Source organism: Giraffa tippelskirchi, chromosome 11 (assembly GCF_054371585.1).
Source record: "Giraffa tippelskirchi isolate mGirTip1 chromosome 11, T2T-mGirTip1v1.2.pri, whole genome shotgun sequence".
NCBI classification, from domain to species: Eukaryota; Metazoa; Chordata; class Mammalia; order Artiodactyla; family Giraffidae; genus Giraffa; species Giraffa tippelskirchi.
Genome location: NC_137285.1, coordinates 115,878,316 through 115,895,848, shown reverse-complemented (window position 1 = coordinate 115,895,848; position 17,533 = coordinate 115,878,316). Strand labels below are relative to the sequence as shown.

Here is a 17,533-nt window from a genome sequence, read left to right as displayed (position 1 = left end):
AGATTTAGAAATGGCTTCACTGGGGACTTTTGCAGGGGCAATGTATTCTGTGTGTGTGTGTGTGTGCGTGTCTGTGCGTGCACACACACTCAGTAGTGTCTGACTCTTCGCCATCCCAACGACTGTAGCCTGCCAGACTCCTCTGTCCATGGAATTTCCCAGGCAATAATATTGGAGTAGGTTGCCATTTCTTACTCCAGGGTATTCCAGGAGCTGCTGAAATGTTCTTTATTTCTGCCTCCTCAGGACATGCTGGTCCCATTTGCCCTCTGTGTGAAGCTTTGTGTTGTGTCCCTTTGGTATAAGGATCCTAAGGCTAAAGGCTCAGATCCAGATGTAATTCAGGTTGCCCGTCCCCATCCATTTTTTTTGTTTACACATTTCCTTTTTCCAGAAAGGCTCTAAGTAGCTTACATGCAGTTGGAGTTACCTTTAGGGTGTTCGCCTCACCCATGACCCTTCTCTTATAAGCTGCCCCTCTGTTTCAGTGGTGGGTCTGGAAGGCATGTTTGCATTTCATTAGGCCTCCCCCATGACCCCAGGTGACTAGATCAGGTGGAGGTGACTGACCCAACTTGGGCCACTTGCAGTCTTTGTCCTGAGATTTGAAACTGATACTTAGAGAGAGTAGTCACTGTCCACTGATTGGCTGAATGGACAGTTGTACTGACCCATTTTCACAAGAAGAGAAGAAAGGAAGTCTACAGTGACAGACAGAAGGAAATAGAATCATAGAAGAAAGTAGAAAGGGGGTATTTGGAGAAGAGAAAGGAGAGAGACGGGGATGCCTTGGTTTCTTATATTTCTCTCAATTCTGGTTCTTGTCTCTCCTGTGGGCCAACTGCACTCTCTCCCCCGGGGCCGTGAGATGACCTTGTACTATTACAATGCTCTTCTCCTCTTCTTTGTGACTTAAGATAGCTCAAGTAAATTGCCTGGTTTCAGGCTAAAATAAGAAATATTGCAACAAGAAAGTCATATTTAAAATGTGTCAACAAATGGAAAATGTGTCAACAAATGACATTCAAAACCTGTCCTCATAATGAAGGCTAGTATGATGTCAGGAGAGAGGAGAGGATACCAACGGCAGTCATAGGACCCTGTCCATTTTCTGCCAGCAGCCACAGATACCAAGGAGGATGAGTCATCAAGATCAGGTATTCTCCACCCTGACTTGCATAAAACGGACATGGGAGCTTCTAAAATATACTCCCAGGCCCCACTCCGGAGACCATGATTCAGTTACTCTGGTCTGGGATCTTGGTGTTGGAAAAACTCCCTTGTGATTCTAAAGTGTGGCCAGGGTCAAGAGCCACTGAGTAACATTATTCACAAGATGTAGATGTAAAAATACATAATAAACCAAACAAAAACAGTTCCTTAAGAGAAGTATAGAAATAGTATTGAGGCCACAGAGAGAAATCCCTCCCACAGAGCCTCATTTGCAGGGTATGTGTGCTCAACAATGTCCCCACAGCAAGTACAGATGTGGCTCTGAATGTGAGCTGATGGATCATCCCAGAGCACATCTGGTAAAGCACTTTTACCCTGGTGGAGCAACGTGTCTCAGTTGTGTGGCTTCATCTTGGAGTGAGTTTAGAGTACTTAGAACGAATGTTTACACTAAGACTCCTGAAATTTAAAGCAACTTTTCCCCCCAAGGAGAGGGACTATAATTTTCATCAGATAGAAAGTTTCAGTTGAAGGAGAAGCTTTCATGGGCTATCTTTTCAATGATTCTCTATCATACAGGGGTCTCCCAGCTGCCCAAGCAGGCTTCCAGATAGACACATTTATGGGCACCCAACAGGTGTAGAGCCTGCTGTGTTGCTGCCTTAAGCATGGAGCAAATCTGCCTTAATAGTTGGTTAGCAGGATGAGGATTGGTGTCCGCTAAGGAAATAGTGAGGAACCTGGCAAGGACACGTGTGTGAATAGAAAGCAAAGAGGAAGGCTGAAGAGGGGCCAAGGTGCTCCTTAGAAAGCATCTGAGATACACTCTAGTGCACAGGCAAAAGGGCAACAAAACCCCCAAAGTTCTCTATCTGAGTACAATCAGCAATAATTTCTGCTCAAAAAAAATTTAAAGCAAGTGGACCAAATACCCATATTGTTCATAAAACATTTCTGTAAACACCCATGGAACATGTAACCTTGAGAAATATAGTTTCCTGATGCTGTCTCTAAGCTAAATTGTTTGCAAAATATATGGCTATGTGACTGAATTAGTTAACTTCTTCTTTTGGGTTATTGACCATAAGTCAGTTTAATGCTGGAGGCTGTCTACCAAAAATGATGATTTTGTTTTTAGAAGCATTTGATCTCTAGTCCTTCTTTACAACATTAATTAGATAGTAGATAAGTCATCTATCAAGGTCAGTCTTGGCTCATGACATTGGACTATGATATCTAGGAATAAAGAAATATACACCCTTTCAATTTTTTATAACTAGGGGTTATATCCTGATATCATATTCAATGAAGAGGAATAGCAAGACTTTGAGGTGTTGATTGAACAGAAGGCAGGCCAGAATAAATACCTCTTCGAGAAATGCCATCTGATTCATCAAAAGGATTTTTATTAGGCAGTTCCTAAATCAGGCTTTGGAGCTTCTCTGGTGGCTCAGTGGTAAAGAATCTACCTGCTAATGCAGGTGATGTGGGTTCGATCCCTGAATCAGGAAGATCTCCTGGAGAATGAAATGGCAACACACTCCAGTATTCTTGCCTGGGAAATCCCATGGACAGAGGAGCCTGGCGGGCTAGAGTCCATGGGGTCACAAAGAGTTGGACACAACTTATCAACTAAAACAACAACAACAAAATCAGGCTTTGGCTATCCACAGCCGCAGGCCAAATCTAGTCTGTAGCCTGTTTTTATGCAGCCTACAAGCTAAGAAGTTCACGGTTCACGTACTGTTGAAGCCTGGCTTGGAGAATTTTGAGCATTACTTTGCTAGCATGTGTGATGAGTGCAATTTGTGCAGTAGTTTGAACATTCTTTGTCATTGCCTTTCTTTGGGACTGAAATGAAAATTGACCTTTTCCAGTCCTTTAACCACTGCTGAGTTTTCCAGATTTGCTGGGATATTGAGTGCAGCACTTTCACAGCATGATCTTTTAGGATTTGAAATAACTCAACTGGAATTCCATCACCTCCACTAGCTTTGGTCATAGTGATGCTTCCTAAGGCCCACTTGACTTTGCATTACAGGATGTCTGACTCTAGGTGAGTGATCACACCATTGTGGTTATCTGGGTCATGAAGATCTTTTTTGTATAGTTTTTCTGTGGGACGACAGAGGATGAGATGGTTGGATGGCATCACTGACTCAATGGAGATGATTTGGGTAAACTCCAAACAGGGAGGCCTGGCGTGCTGCAGTCCATGGGGTCGCAAAGAGTCAGACACAACTAAGCAACTGAACTGAACTCTGTGTATTCTTGCCACTTCTTCTTAATATCTTCTGCTTCTGTTAGGTCCATACCATTTCTGTCCTTTATTATGCCCATCTTTGCATGAAATGTTCCCTTGGTACCTCTAATTTTCTTGAAGAGATCTCTAGTCTTTCCCATTCTATTGTTTTCCTCTATTTCTTTGCCTTGATTGCTGAGAAAGCCTTTCTTAACTCTCCTTGCTATTCTTTGGAACTCTGTATTCAAATAGGTATATCTTTCCTTTTCTCCTTTGCCTTTCGCTTCTCTTCTTTTCTCAGCTATTTGTAAGGTGTTGTCAGAAAGCCATTTTGCCTTTTTGCATTTCTTTTTCTTGGGGATGGTCTTGATCACTGACTTCTGTACCATGTCATGAACCTCCATCCATAGATCTTCAGGCACTCTGTCTATCAGATCTAATCCCTTGAATCTATTTGTCACTTCCACTGTATAATTGTAAGGGATTTGATTTAGGTCATACCTGAATGGTCTAGTGGTTTTCCCTACTTTCTTCAATTTAAGTCTGAATTAGGCAATAAGGAGTTCATGATCTGAGCCACGATCAGCTCCCGGTCTTGTTTTTGCTGACTGTATAGAGCTTCTCCATCTTTGGCTGCAAAGAATATAATCAATCTGATTTCCGTATTGACCATCTGGTGATGTCCATGAGGAGAGTCCTCTCTTGTGTTGCTGGAAGAGGGTGTTTGCTATGACCAGTGCATTCTCTTTGCAAAACTCTGTTAGCCTTTGACCTACTTTGTTTTGTAATCCAAGGCCAAATTTGCCTGTTACTCCAGGTATCTCTTGACTTCCTACTTTTGCATGCCAGTCCCCTATAATGAAGAGGATATCTTTTTTGGGTGTTACTTCTAGAAGGTCTTGTAGGTCTTCATAGAACTGTTCAACTTCAGCTTCTTCAGCACTGGTCGGGGCATAGACTTGAATTACTGTGATATTGAATGGTTTGCCTTGGAAACAAATAGAGATCATTCTGTCATTTTTGAGATTGCATCCAAGGACTGCATTTTGGACTCTTTTGCTGACTATGATGGCTACTCCATTTCTTCTAAGGGATTCTTGCCCACAGTAGTAGACATAATGGTCATCTGAGTTAAATTCCCCCATTCCAGTCCATTTTAGTTCACCGATCCCTAAAATATCGATGTTCACTATTTAGAAAAGGCAGAGGAACCAGAGATCAAATTGCCAACATCCTCTGAATCATAGAAAAAGCAAGAGAGTTCCAGAAAAACATCTACGTCTGCTTTATTTTTGACTACACCAAAGCCTTTGACTGTGTGGGTCACACAAACTGTGGAAAATTCTTCAAGAGATGGGAATACCAGACCACCCGATCTGCCTCCCAAGAAATCTGAATGCAGGTCAAGAAGCAACAGTTAGAACTGGACATGGAACAACAGACTGGTTCTAAATCAGGAAAGGAGTACGTCAAGGCTGTATATTGTAACCCTGCTTATTTAACTTATATGCAGAGTACATCATGTGAAATGCCGGGCTGGATGAAGCACAAGCTGGAATCAAGATTGCTGGGAGAAATATCAATAATCTCAGATATGCAGATGACACCACCCTTATGGCAGAAAGTGAAGAAGAACTGAAGAGCCTCTTGATGAAGGTGAAGGAGGAGAGTGAAAAAGTTGACTCAAAACTCAACATTCAGAAAACTAAGATCATGGCATCCAGTCCCATCACTCCATGGTAAATGGATGGGGAAACGATGGAAACAGTGAGAGACTTAATTTTGAGGGGCTCCAAAATCACTGCAGATGGTGACTGCCACCAAGAAATTAAAAGACACTTGCTCCTTGGAAGAAAAGCTATAACCAACCTAGACAGCATATTAAAAAGCAGAGACATTACTTTACCAACAAAGGTCTGTCTAGTCAAAGCGATGGTTTTTCCAGTAGTCATGTATGGAAGTGAGAGTTGGAGTACAAAGAAAGTTGAGTGTTGAAGAATTGATGCTTTTGAACTGTGGTATTGGAAAAGATTCTTGAGAGTCTCTTGGAGATCCAACCAGTCCATCCTAAAGGAAATTAATCCTGAATATTCTTGGAAGGACTGATGCTGATGTGAAGCTCCAATACTTTGGCCACCTGAGGCAAAGAACTGACTCATTTGAAAAGACCCTGATGCTGGGAAAGATTGAAGGTGGAAGGAGAAGGGGATGACAGAGATGAGACGGTTGGATGGCATCACTGACGTGATGGACATGAGTTTGAGTAGGCTCCAGGAGTTGGTGATGGACAGGGAAGCCTGGCGTGCTGCAGTCCACCGGGTCGCAAAGAGTCGGACACGACTGAGAGACTGAACTGACTAACTGACAAGCTAAGAATGTTCTTTTGCGTTTTAAACTGGTTGAAAAAAATCAGAGGAATAGTATTTTTTGACCCACAAAAGTTACATAAAATCAAATTTCAGTGTTCATAAATAAGAGTTTACTGGAACACCATCCTGCTTGTTATATATTGTCTATGACTGCTTTCATTCTACAGTGGCAGAATTGAGTAGTTGCAACACAGGTTGTATGGCCTCACAGCCTAAGTTATTCACTTTCTGGCCTTCTACAAGAAACGCTTGTAGACCCTGTGCTAGATGAATTCCAGCAGCATCCACACTGAGGCCATAAGTGGGTGCTGTTGCTTCAGTCCTGTTTGACTCTCTGTGACTCTATGGACTTTAGCCTGTCAGGCTCCTCTGTCCATGGGATTCTCCAGGCAAGGATACTGGAGTGGGTTGCCATGCCCTCCTCCAGGAGACCTTCCTGACCCAGGGATTGAACCAGCGTCTCTTATGTCTTCTGGATGGGCAGGTGTGTTCTTTACCACTGGAGCCACTTGGGAAGCCCACATTGAGGCCATGTAACACTTATCCACAAACGTCAAAGAACTGTCAAATGTTAGGAGCCGTGATAGGCATTACTGACAAAATGGAGGCACAGCCCCAACCCCCTCTCCTCATCCCGCAGGCACGGTCCCGGGATGAAGGAGTTAGGTCTTGTGATTCTGACTTGTCCTTTCCTTCCTCCGGTTGAGTTGGCTGGAAAGAATGTTATAATCCATAAAGTTAACTATTGACATTTGTTCAAGGATCTTTACAAAGAATGTTCCAGGATGAGCACATAGGCTGCAGCCTGAGACCATGGGAAACATTGTTATCTGAAACCTGCCTGTAAGGGGAATGTTTATGGCAAAAGAAGTTTGCTGAGTTTAGGGGTTAGGAATAATTAAGAATAGTTAGAAGCTAAAAGTTTAAGGTAGTTGTAGTGTTGGCATATTTTACTATAGCTTATGGAAACTAAGTATTTTAGAGATACTAATAGCTAAAACCCTTTTTAGGAGATGATGAGCTTAAGTTACTAGGGGATAGCAGGATTTAAAGAGATTAGAAATAAACTGAGGAATGTAATATACAGCCCAGAGACAAACTTGAGTTACAATGTTATCACAAGGACACTTAAGAGGGAACTCTGAAGGATGACAATGATTTATGGAGACAGTAAATATGAGTGAGGGGAAACTGAAGATGTCATACCTCTGACCTAATGCTTTTGTAAAAGTATAAAAGAAAACCTGATGCTTAAAATAAACATGCAGCCCCAGTGCTTTGAGCAAGAGACTGCATCATTTTCTCCGCCAACGCCGTCCATCCTGAGGGAACCCCTGGACCAGCTGGAGCAGGACTCCAGCAGTCAAATACTACAAACCATCTTATATCATTCTTAGGAGAATTTCTCCCCATAAGAAAGAGTACAATAGTAGTAGAATAACCACGCCTAAAACATATTCTATTCTAGAATAGAACACTGGACTGAGAAATTCAAGTTTAACTTTGGATCAGAAGACAAAAAGTCAACTGTCATGCATTTAGATGAAATATCAAATAATTGTGGGTGTATAGGAAATGCTCTCAAAAATGGAAGATACCACTTTTGGAGCCATTTAATGATTCAGGCAAATATTTATTGATAAATTACCATGTGTAAAATATCATGTCCAAAGTATTTATAACAGACTTAAATCTAAAAGCAGACTGCTGAGAACATCGCTGAGTAGTTCTGGGCACAGGAGATTTTGTTCAGGTGTTTTATTGAGCTTGAGGCCTTTGTTTTAATCAACTGTATAAAATGAGAGATCATTACCAGGCCTGAGTCAGCAAGTGGCCTGGGATCTCAAGACTTGAATAATTGAACTTGCTTTGTATGGCTGTGGAAATTAAGCTTCTGGCCTCTCAATCATCAAATGCATACGTCCTGTAATTATTTTCTAGACTGTTCCATTGCTGACTGTCATGGCACGGATCAGTTACACCTGTGGGAGCTTAGCATAAGATCAGGAGTTGCCAGTGAGTTTTCTCTCTTCCTTGGGGTTATTGTTTGACCACACACTAGGTGAGTAAGCACCTTATTTCCTAGGATACAACACGGAGAGAAGTGTATCTAAGTAATCAGCGTTCTACCTGGGAGGGAGTCCGAGAGAAAACATCTCCCTTGAGGCAGAGGAAGCAAAGTTTAATAGTTGACTAGATAGAAACTGGTGGCTCAGTGATGAAGAATACGCCTGCAAAGCAGGAGACACGTGTTTGGTCTCTGGGTTGGAAAGATCCCCTGGAGAAGGAAATGGTAACCCACTCCAGTACTCTTGCCTGGGAAATTGGCTGGACAGAGGAGCATGGTGGGCTACAGTCCATGGGGTCACAAAAGAATCAGATAAGACTTAGCGACTAAGCAACAACAACAACAAGATAGAAACTGGTCCTAGCAGGGTCTCACTGGCTTGAGGATGAAGGATTTAAAAACAGGAAGTCTGTCCCACAGTTTTGGAGGGTACGGGAGGGCAGGCTGCCACACAACTCCCTCCATCAAATGTGTCGGGTTGTATGAAGAGAATTATTGTTCTGGGGAGAGCTAACATGAGTCTTCTGGGTTTTCAGTGGACAGGGTGGATTGGAGACTATTGAATAAGAAAGGGAGCCTCTAGGGACAGGGGGTAACTTTTAGGTCAAATGCAAGGAAGAAGGGTCCCAATCTCCTCTTACAGGTGTGCTTTGCTTTTGCTACCACAGCTATAGCAATGAGTTCTGACTAGCCATTGTAAAAAGAAATGATGATTATAACATACATATAAGAAAAGGGAAAAATGAATAAGATGATATCAATCATGAGAGTATAGAAGGTTAGAAGGAGATTAAAACAGCAATAAAAAAGCAATATGCATTTTTAAAAGAACATAAATCACAATAAAGTCAGTTAGAAACTTAAAAATAGCAATCAATAAAGTGGTTGAGATTTAAAAGAAAATGTAAAAGGCTATAAACCAACAAAATAGAAGGTTAAAATATAAAAGTAAATGAGATGAAAGATTAAGATAAAAGAGCAAAAGCATTAGTTAAAAAGTAAAAAAAAAAGTACAAGTAGATGGAATTTAAGGAATAAGAACTAAAAACTATAAAAGGTAAAAACAGAAATCACAAGGATAATAACGTTAAAGAAGCATCTTTAAATAAAAATAATTTTAAATGTGTATAGTGTGAAAGATATATATATATATCGCCATGAGGCAGGAACTGGCTGGAAGAAATAAGAACAAGTCTTAGCATGTTCTAGTTGATGGATCAAACCCTCCCAACTAGGGAACTAAAAGAGAAAGGTGGAGCCTTACATTCTGACAATCACCTTCTACACAAAATCTTTTTATTTATTTATTTTCCACTCTGTGCAGCATATAGGATCTTAGTTTCCCAACCAGGGATCAAATCCATGCTCCTACATTGGAAGTGTGGAGTTTTAACCACTGGACCACCAGGGAAGTCCCATCTACCCAAAATTTAGCACAGTTGGAAAGCAGCCAAGTCTTGGCTTTTTTTTTTGTAACGAGAGGACGCCTTAACACAAACAACTAGGGTGTCAGAGTTGGCCCAGACCTGCCTTTTGCAACTATCCAGCAAGAATAATCATTTCAGGTAGTTATCAACATCTCCATGTTTCAATTAATGTAATTACTTAAAATTAGATAACAGAATTGACAATAAAACTCAAGTCTAGTTTTTTATTCCACAGCTTTGTTCATCCTAAAGCTTCCAAAGTCTAATCTTCAGTTGCCAAACTTGGAAACTGCCCTTCTGTTTGTTCTGAATGTGAACTACTCACTCCTGGCTATTAGGAAAGAAGGAATAAATTCACTTATTTTCCATTCTACCACATTCCACTTTTCTCCTCTCAGTTTTCAATTGTTGGCCTGTATACCAGTACTCTTGCCTGGAAAGTCCCATGAACGGAGGGGCCTAGTAGGCTACAGTCCATGGGGTCACTAGGAGTCAGACATGACTGAGCGACTTCACTTTCACTTTTCCCTTTCATGCACTGGAGAAGGAAATGGCAACCCACTCCAGTATTCTTGCCTGGAGAATCCCAGGGACGGCGGAGCCTGGTGGGCTGCCGTCTATGGGGTCGCACAGAGTCGGACACGACTGAAGCGACTTAGCAGCAGCAGCAGCATACTATTTATGTTCTATGATGTTGCTTTTATTTCCACCCTTGTTTGTATTTGAGTCTGCATGAGTGTGTGTGCTAAGTTGCTTCAGTTGTGTCTGATTCTGTGACCCCATGAACTGTAGCCAGTCAGGGTCCTCTGTCCATGGGAATTCTCCGGGCAAGAATACTGAAGTGGGTTGCCATGCCCTCCTCCAGGGGATCTTCCAACCCGGAGACTGAACTCTCATCTCCATCATTGACAGTTGGGTTCTTTACCACTAGTGCCACCTGGGAAGCCAGGTTAAATATATTTAATGCTTAGTGATATTCTTTTTGCCTGGTTTCCTCCAATCATCTCTTGTTTGACTAGAGTTCATTCTCTACTCTAGAGTCAGTGTTCTCCAGAAAAACAGAACGAACAGGGTGTGTGTGTGTGTGTGTGTGTATGTATACAGAAAGAGATTTATTGTAAGGAATTGACTCACACAATTATGGTGGCTGAAAAATCCCTAGATGTGTTGTTTTCAAGGTGGAGACCCAGTAGAGCTGATGGAATAGTTCCAGTTCAAAAGCCGGCAGGCTTGAGACCCAAGAAGAGTCGATGTTTCAGTTCAAGTCCAAGTCCAAAGGCAGGAAAAGACCAGTGTTACAGCTCTGTAGTCAGGCAGGAGGAATTCCCTCTTACTTGAGGGAAGGGCAGCCTTCCTGTTCTTTTCAGGTCTTCAACTGACTGGGTGTGATCCACCCACTTTGAGGAGGGCTACCTGCTTTACTCAGTTTACTGATTCAGATGTTAATCTCATCCCAAAACCTTTCACAGACACACCTAGAGTAATGTTTGATTATATATATGGGCAGCCTGTGGCCCAGTCAATTTGACACATAAAATTTAATATCGCATGCTATTATTTTCCTCAAGAAAGACTCCTGAGAACAATATTCCCAGAGTTCTTTCATGTTTAAACCGTTAGGCTTGAAAGTTTGTCTAGATATAAGACTTTTGTTTTTAAATTCTTTTCCTTCATTATCTTATAATTGCTTTGAGAGAGTAGCATTGATATATGTACACTACCATGTATGAAACAGATGGCTAGTTGGGAAGCTGCTGTATGACGTAGGGAGCTCAGCTTGCAGCTTGGAGCTCTGTGATGACCTAGAGGAGTAGGATGAGATTTGATAGGTAGAAGGTTCCAGAGGGAGAGGATATATGTATACTTACAGCTGATTCACTTCACTGTACAGTAGAAACTTCATTTCACAGCATTCTAAAGCTATTATCCTCCAATTAAAAAAAAATAAAAAAAGAATGGTTTCACTATATTGGTGTTCAACAATGTTGTGAGGAAGTTTGAGGCAGTTTGGTTTATTTCCTTTACAAGTGATTTAATCATTGTGCTTGGCTGCTGAAAGAATCCTTTATCTTTAAAATCTAACGATTGCATTAGGATACATCTCAGTTATGATCACTTGGAGTCAGTTTTTCCTAGCACGTGATTTGTCTTTTCAATACATAAATTCAAGTCTTCTTTTACTTTAGGAAAATGTTCTTAAATCTCATTTTAATTGTTTGTTGTTGGTTTTTATTGTCTCATAGTTTGGTTTTCCTCTTTGGAGACATGCACACATTGGATTTTTGGTGTATCTTCTTTGTCATTTGCAGACTTCTTCTGTGTTATCTGCAGTCTTTTCTTTCTTGTCTTCCTTCTAATTTCTTCTTTTCTGAAAAGTTTATTTTTTGGAGGGTCTTCCTATTTAATTTTCTAATTCTTCTACTTCTCATCTCACTTCTTTCCTGAATTCTTGTATTTATGATTTTTTAAAAATCACTGCCGGCAACAAGTTTAAAAACAGTATGGTGGAACATTTGGTTATGATATTTAGATAGTGAGTTTTCTTCATCTGCAGGAAAGTTTTTCTAGGCTTTGAAAGTATATTATCTTTGTGAATGTTTGGGTGGGTCCTGTGCCTATTCAATATTTGTTAGCTTATTGTATTGGATGAATTTCTGGACCAACTAGCCACAGACAGTTCCTTTGTTCATCTATTGGAGGTGGTTGTGAGATGAGATGAGAGAAGATGTGGAAAATCTCCAGACTTTGCAACTCAAGGGCTTCCTGTTGTATTACTAAGGTGCTGGGCCATTTCCTTTAAATATGGCATCCTCATGTAGCCATACCCACTCTGCCCCTAAACTGCTCAGATGGGCTTCTAGAGCCATCTTTGTTTTTTTCTGTTTCCTTATTGACCCCTGCCATCAAAAGTGTATTTTTCATGCCTTCTGAGCTGTGCCATTCCTGGGTCCTCTTGGACACAATCTCTGGTCCTTCTTAGCCTCACTCACAGAAGTCTCCCCTAGGGTAGTTATCCTCTCCTTCTGGGGATGGAATTTTTGTTGATGATCTGAGGTCTGCACACTCAGTTCTTGTTCCTTCTGGCTTCTCCCATCACTGTTTCTTATGAGGATTCCCACAGGACTCAGCTGGTCACACTTGTTTTGGGGATGTTTTAAATGTAACTGGGGGTTTTGTGGGTTTTCTTGTTTTATTTAAAACAGTGCTTGTGTTTTTCTTTTCTCAACCCCTCTCCTCAGTTCTCCTTGTCTCTGTATATGGTTTCCAAAAGTGGAAAGGAAAAGTCCAAAACAGAATCCAACAACACAGTAGTTTTAAAAAATCTCCACAGTAATTTTGATGTCCAGAGGAGAAATGATAGTTCTAAAAAAACCAGGAAATGATAATCACAGCACTTAACATAATGGTTATCCCTGGATATAGGAAGTGTTTGGGATGCAGGAAAATGCAACTGGGGAAAGAAAGCTTTAATGGTGCAGGTAATATTTTATTTCTTTTTTAAAAATAATTTTATTTATTTATTTATTTACGTCTGTGCTGGGACTTCGTTGTTTTGCACATGATTTAGTCGCATCAAGCAGGGGCTACTCTCCAGTTGCAGTGCACAGGCTTCTCATTGTGGTGGCTTCTCTTTTTGCAGAGCACTTGCTCAGAACCAGTGGGCTTCAGTAGTTGTATGCGTGGGCTCAGTAGTTGCTGCTCCCAGGCTCTAGAGCACAGGCTCAGTAGTTGTGGCACATGAGCCTACTTGCCCCTTGGCAGGTGGGATCTTCCTGGACCAGGGATTAAACCCATGTTTGCATTGGCAGGTGGATTCTTTATCACTGAAGCACCAGGGAACCCAATATTTTATTTCTTAAATTGAATACTAGGTTCAGGAGTATTTACATTATTGTTTGCCATGTATTATTATGTATGATTAAAATATTTCATAATAAAAAATTTAAAAATCCTTTAAACACTCAAGGAGAGAATTGTATTTTAGTGATTTGAAATATGATTTATACTAATTTGACTTGCTGAAAAATGACTGTAATAGATTGTGTTTAAGGACAACAAAAAAACAGCTCTATTCAGGAAGCTAACAAGCCAATCTTACTATTTCTCTCATCCCCAGACATGTGAAAGGACCTTCAGAAAGCCCACCAGGGTACCTAGGATACTGGTATTGTTTTTTTATTTCTTTTTTTTAATTTGAGGTATAGTTGATTTATAATATTATTTTAGTTTCAGATATATAACATAATGATTCACAATTTTTTTAAGGTTATACTTCACTTTCTATTGTTGTAAAATATTGGCTATATTTCCTGTGCTGTACAATATATCTTTGTAGCTTCTATTATAAAGAACAGTTTGTGTCTCAATCCCCACTCCTATCTTTTCCCTCCTCCTTTCCCTCTTCCCACTGGTAACCACTAGTTTGTTCTCTGTATCTGTGAGTCTGTTTCTTTTTTATTATATTCATTAGTTTTTGTTTTTGTTTTTTTTTAGATTCCACATGTAAGTGATGTGGAATACAGTATTTGTCTTTCTCTGTTTGACATTTCAGTAAGTATAATATCCTCCAACTCCAACCATGTTGTTGCAAATGGCAAAATTTTGTTCTTTGTTATGGCTGAGCAGTATTCCATCATGTATATGCACACCACTTCTTTATCTAGTCATCTGCTGATGGACACTTAGGTTGCTTCCATATTGGTGTCTTTATTTTAAAAGAATACCTGCTATGGTGTCTTTAACTAGATTCTAAAACAAATGGAATACATGACATACAGTACCCACACACATAATACTAAAACAAATGGAATAATAAAATATTCTAAAACAAATGGAATAATGACATACAGTACCCACACACATAATACTCCCATGCTGCTTTAATCTTGTTTGGCCAAAACCAGAAGAGCCTGAAGTGGTAATTAGAGGTCTGGTTAATAATGACATGGTCCTTGACACCACAGACTCCACACCCCCTTCTGTTTTACAACCATTTCTCAGAGAACTTAAAACATACTCCCTAAGAATAGGATCAGAAAGCACATGACTATAATAATAATAATAATGATAGAAAAACAACTTTAATTTTCCGTATATTGACATGAAAATTTATGTTGCTAAGGAAAAAATAGTCATGTGGACTGATATATATGACATGTTCTAGTTTATAAATAAAATTTAAAGATATCTATATCTTTTTTCTGTAGACAGAAGGGTAGACAATGTTATCATGGCACAGTGGGGATTGATTGGTGTTAGGATAGAGAAAAGGAGCTTCATTTCCAAATTTAATAATTTGAAAAGTTTATACTTTTAAACTTTTTGTGCATGATTTTATTTTATTTTATTGTTTTAAACATTTTTTCAAATAAAAAATAAAATGCATCTCTTCTTGTTATCGCCAGCCTCCAGAGCACTTGCCATCAGTTCTAGCCTGGAAGTGAGTCCCTGCTCCCTCCCTGAGGGGCTGGACGGCCTTTGTGCCCCTCTTTTGCGGGAGTCCAAGGGCTAGACCGTTAGGACTAAAGTCCCCAACCTCATTTCTCGAGGACATTCGAGTGGCCTTCCCTGGTAACACAGGTCTCCCAGGCTCAGCTTCAAAGCTAGCCTCCCTCTCCCCTCACTTCAGGTTCTTATTGTTTAAAATGACAGAAGAGATGTCTTTAAACATCCAGTTCAAAACAGAGAGGCTGTGAAGGTGTCTGTGTTTCTTCTCCCCGGGAGCCCTGATTTGGGTTATGAGCTGAGTATGTGTCTAGGGGTCCTGCCTTGGGTTGCTAATCTCAGCCCCCTGTGGATTCCAGTCTGCACCAGTTCCCTGTGTGTCACAGGAGGAAAGAGACCCGGCTGCTGAGGTTATCCTGTGGTCAAGAGGCTTTGCTATCCTCAGCCACTGGGTGTGGCCCATAGGGCTGAGCAGTCCAGATCTGCAGGACAATGGTGTGCGCTGGCCCAAATCAGAACCCAAATGATGGCAGGATGTGTGACTACGGAGGGGGGCTTCCTAGCGATTCATAGACATTTTCCATTGTTTCCAAAAAGGTTTCTCTAAAACTTTCAAACTTGCCATTTTATTGGGGGAAAAAAAGGAAATAGGTTTTTTTTTTTTTCGTTTATAGCTGAACTCCAGAGACAACTCCTTGTCAGATGAGGCTCCTATTGCTCCTACAAATAGAGTTCATTATTTTGTCAAAGTGAATTAAAATAGAATGTCACTTAGTGAATGTCACATTTCTGGATTTGACATAGTATGTAAAAGGTCCTTTTTTAAAAAAGGAGAGAAATCTGAAAACCTTGGCCAGAAACCCACTTGAAGAAGAAAGAAATATAGGCATTAAAAAAATCCCATTTGGGTTTCATAAAATTCCTTTCAAATATGACAGGCTGGTGGAAATCAAGTAGTTTTCAGTTCCAAAAATGCAATTTTGATTAAAAATTTATCAGGCTATTTGGAGGAAAGATACTACATAAACTGAGAATAAGTCTTATGGGTCTCTTAGAAAGAAGCTGGGAAATTTCCACAATGAAGTGGTAAACAGTGTTCACTCCCTACAAACAAATGCGCTTTTTTAGTGTTTGGAGTGAATCTCTTGTCACATTCTGGTGGTTTATGCCTGTGGCAGCTGAGGATGACCAGACACACGAGAGGGTGACTGAGCTTCCAGACTGGAATCTAATTCAGGAGGCCACACTCTGGAGGTACTCAAGGGTCCAATACTTCTCACCTCACAGTGAGACAGGCCTGGGACCTGGAATCCCGTGCTGCAGTGCCTGCATCTGGACACACCTCTCCTCAAGCTACAAAATACAAAGAAACCATATGGGACTAAAAACTGCATACATGCAAAGTTGGGGCAAATTCTGGACCAAAAGATAACACAAAGACAAAAAAACCCAACTGGCAAATTAAGATTGCCAGGAGAAATATAAATAACCTCAGATATGCAGACGACACCACCTTTATGGCAAAAAAGTAAAGAGGAACTAAAGAGCCTCTTGATGAAGGTGAAAGAGGAGGGTGAAAAAGCTGGTTTAAAATTCACCATTCAAAAAACTAAGATCATGGCATCCAGTTCCATCACTTCATGGCAAATAGATGGGGAAACAATGGAAACAGTTACAGACTTTATTTTCTTGGGCTCCAAAATCACTGCAGATGATGAGTGTAACCATGAAATTCATAGACACTTGCTCCTTGGAACAAAAGCTATGACAAAACAAGACAGTGTATTAAAAAGCAGAGACATCACTCTGCTGACAAAGGTCGGTATAGTCAAAGCTATGATTTAGCTCACTTTTAGGCAAGGATAATCAATTTTGAACTCCCCAAATATATCATATCATACATATACAATGAACCTAAAACATTGCAATGCAATTATGTACATAAATGGCTGTCTAATCCTTTAAACAGTTCTTTAAGAAGAAGGATTTTGTCTTATAGAATTCTATATTCCTAACATAATATGGTACTTAACACATAGTAGATGTTCAGGAAAAGTCTGTTAAATAAATAGTTAGATGGATTGATAAGCAAGTGAATGAATGAATGAATGAATGAGTGATTGAATAGGTAAAAATATAAGTGAATAAAATTCAGGCATGGGAAAATTTAAATATGAATGAATGGAACAATGAATAAATCAAATATCTATTCTCTATATGTATATTTACATATATATTATGCATATACACTTGCATAAACTTCACTATACATGTTATTCATGTTGAAGTCATTTCCTCTCCTGTTAAAATTCATTCTGCACCCTCAGGGAAGACACCATTAGGGTCTGAGATCATTCTATTAGGGAGAGTCAGGAATCAGAGCAGCCTAGTCCTTTGTTGGAGGCTGTTGGGGGAAGCTGCTTCTTGGGGATTGGCCATGATGATTTTATTTCTGGGACTCTCCCCATTCAAGGACCTGCTTCCTATTTTTGACCCTAACATCTTGACTCATTGGCTTGCATCCTCCTAGGATGACCACTAAATCCCAAGAACTTTGTCTAGAGCATGACCATGATCATTAGTACCTGCACTCAGTCCCTGATACTTACCCTCTCCCCCAGGAGAATGCGGCAGGAGGTCTAGACCTGAGGTCCACAGACACTTCAGCTGAAATGAGGCCCAAATATACACTCAGAATATCATGATCCAGGGCCGTGCACAGGGGACAGTGTACAGCTGATCTTGCTCCAAATCCTCGCTCTGCCCCTTGTTTGAGTGTATCCTCTGTGAGCCTCAGTTTATTCATTTA

General features: G+C 40.4%; 1 long non-coding RNA gene across 2 annotated transcripts in view; it reads left to right on the top strand.

Annotated features, from left to right (window-relative positions):
- LOC145525408 (uncharacterized) overlaps positions 1-17,533 on the top strand; it is a 53,268-nt gene that overhangs the window by 24,658 nt on the left and 11,077 nt on the right. Inside the window, exons 8-9 of one of the 2 annotated variants that reach the window (XR_014068195.1) lie at positions 13,397-13,444; positions 13,774-14,677. The exons of the other annotated variant lie outside the window; for it this stretch is intronic. This is a non-coding gene — a long non-coding RNA (uncharacterized LOC145525408). Of the gene's footprint in view, positions 1-13,396; positions 13,445-13,773; positions 14,678-17,533 lie in introns of those variants that run through there. 2 annotated transcript variants of the gene reach the window in all.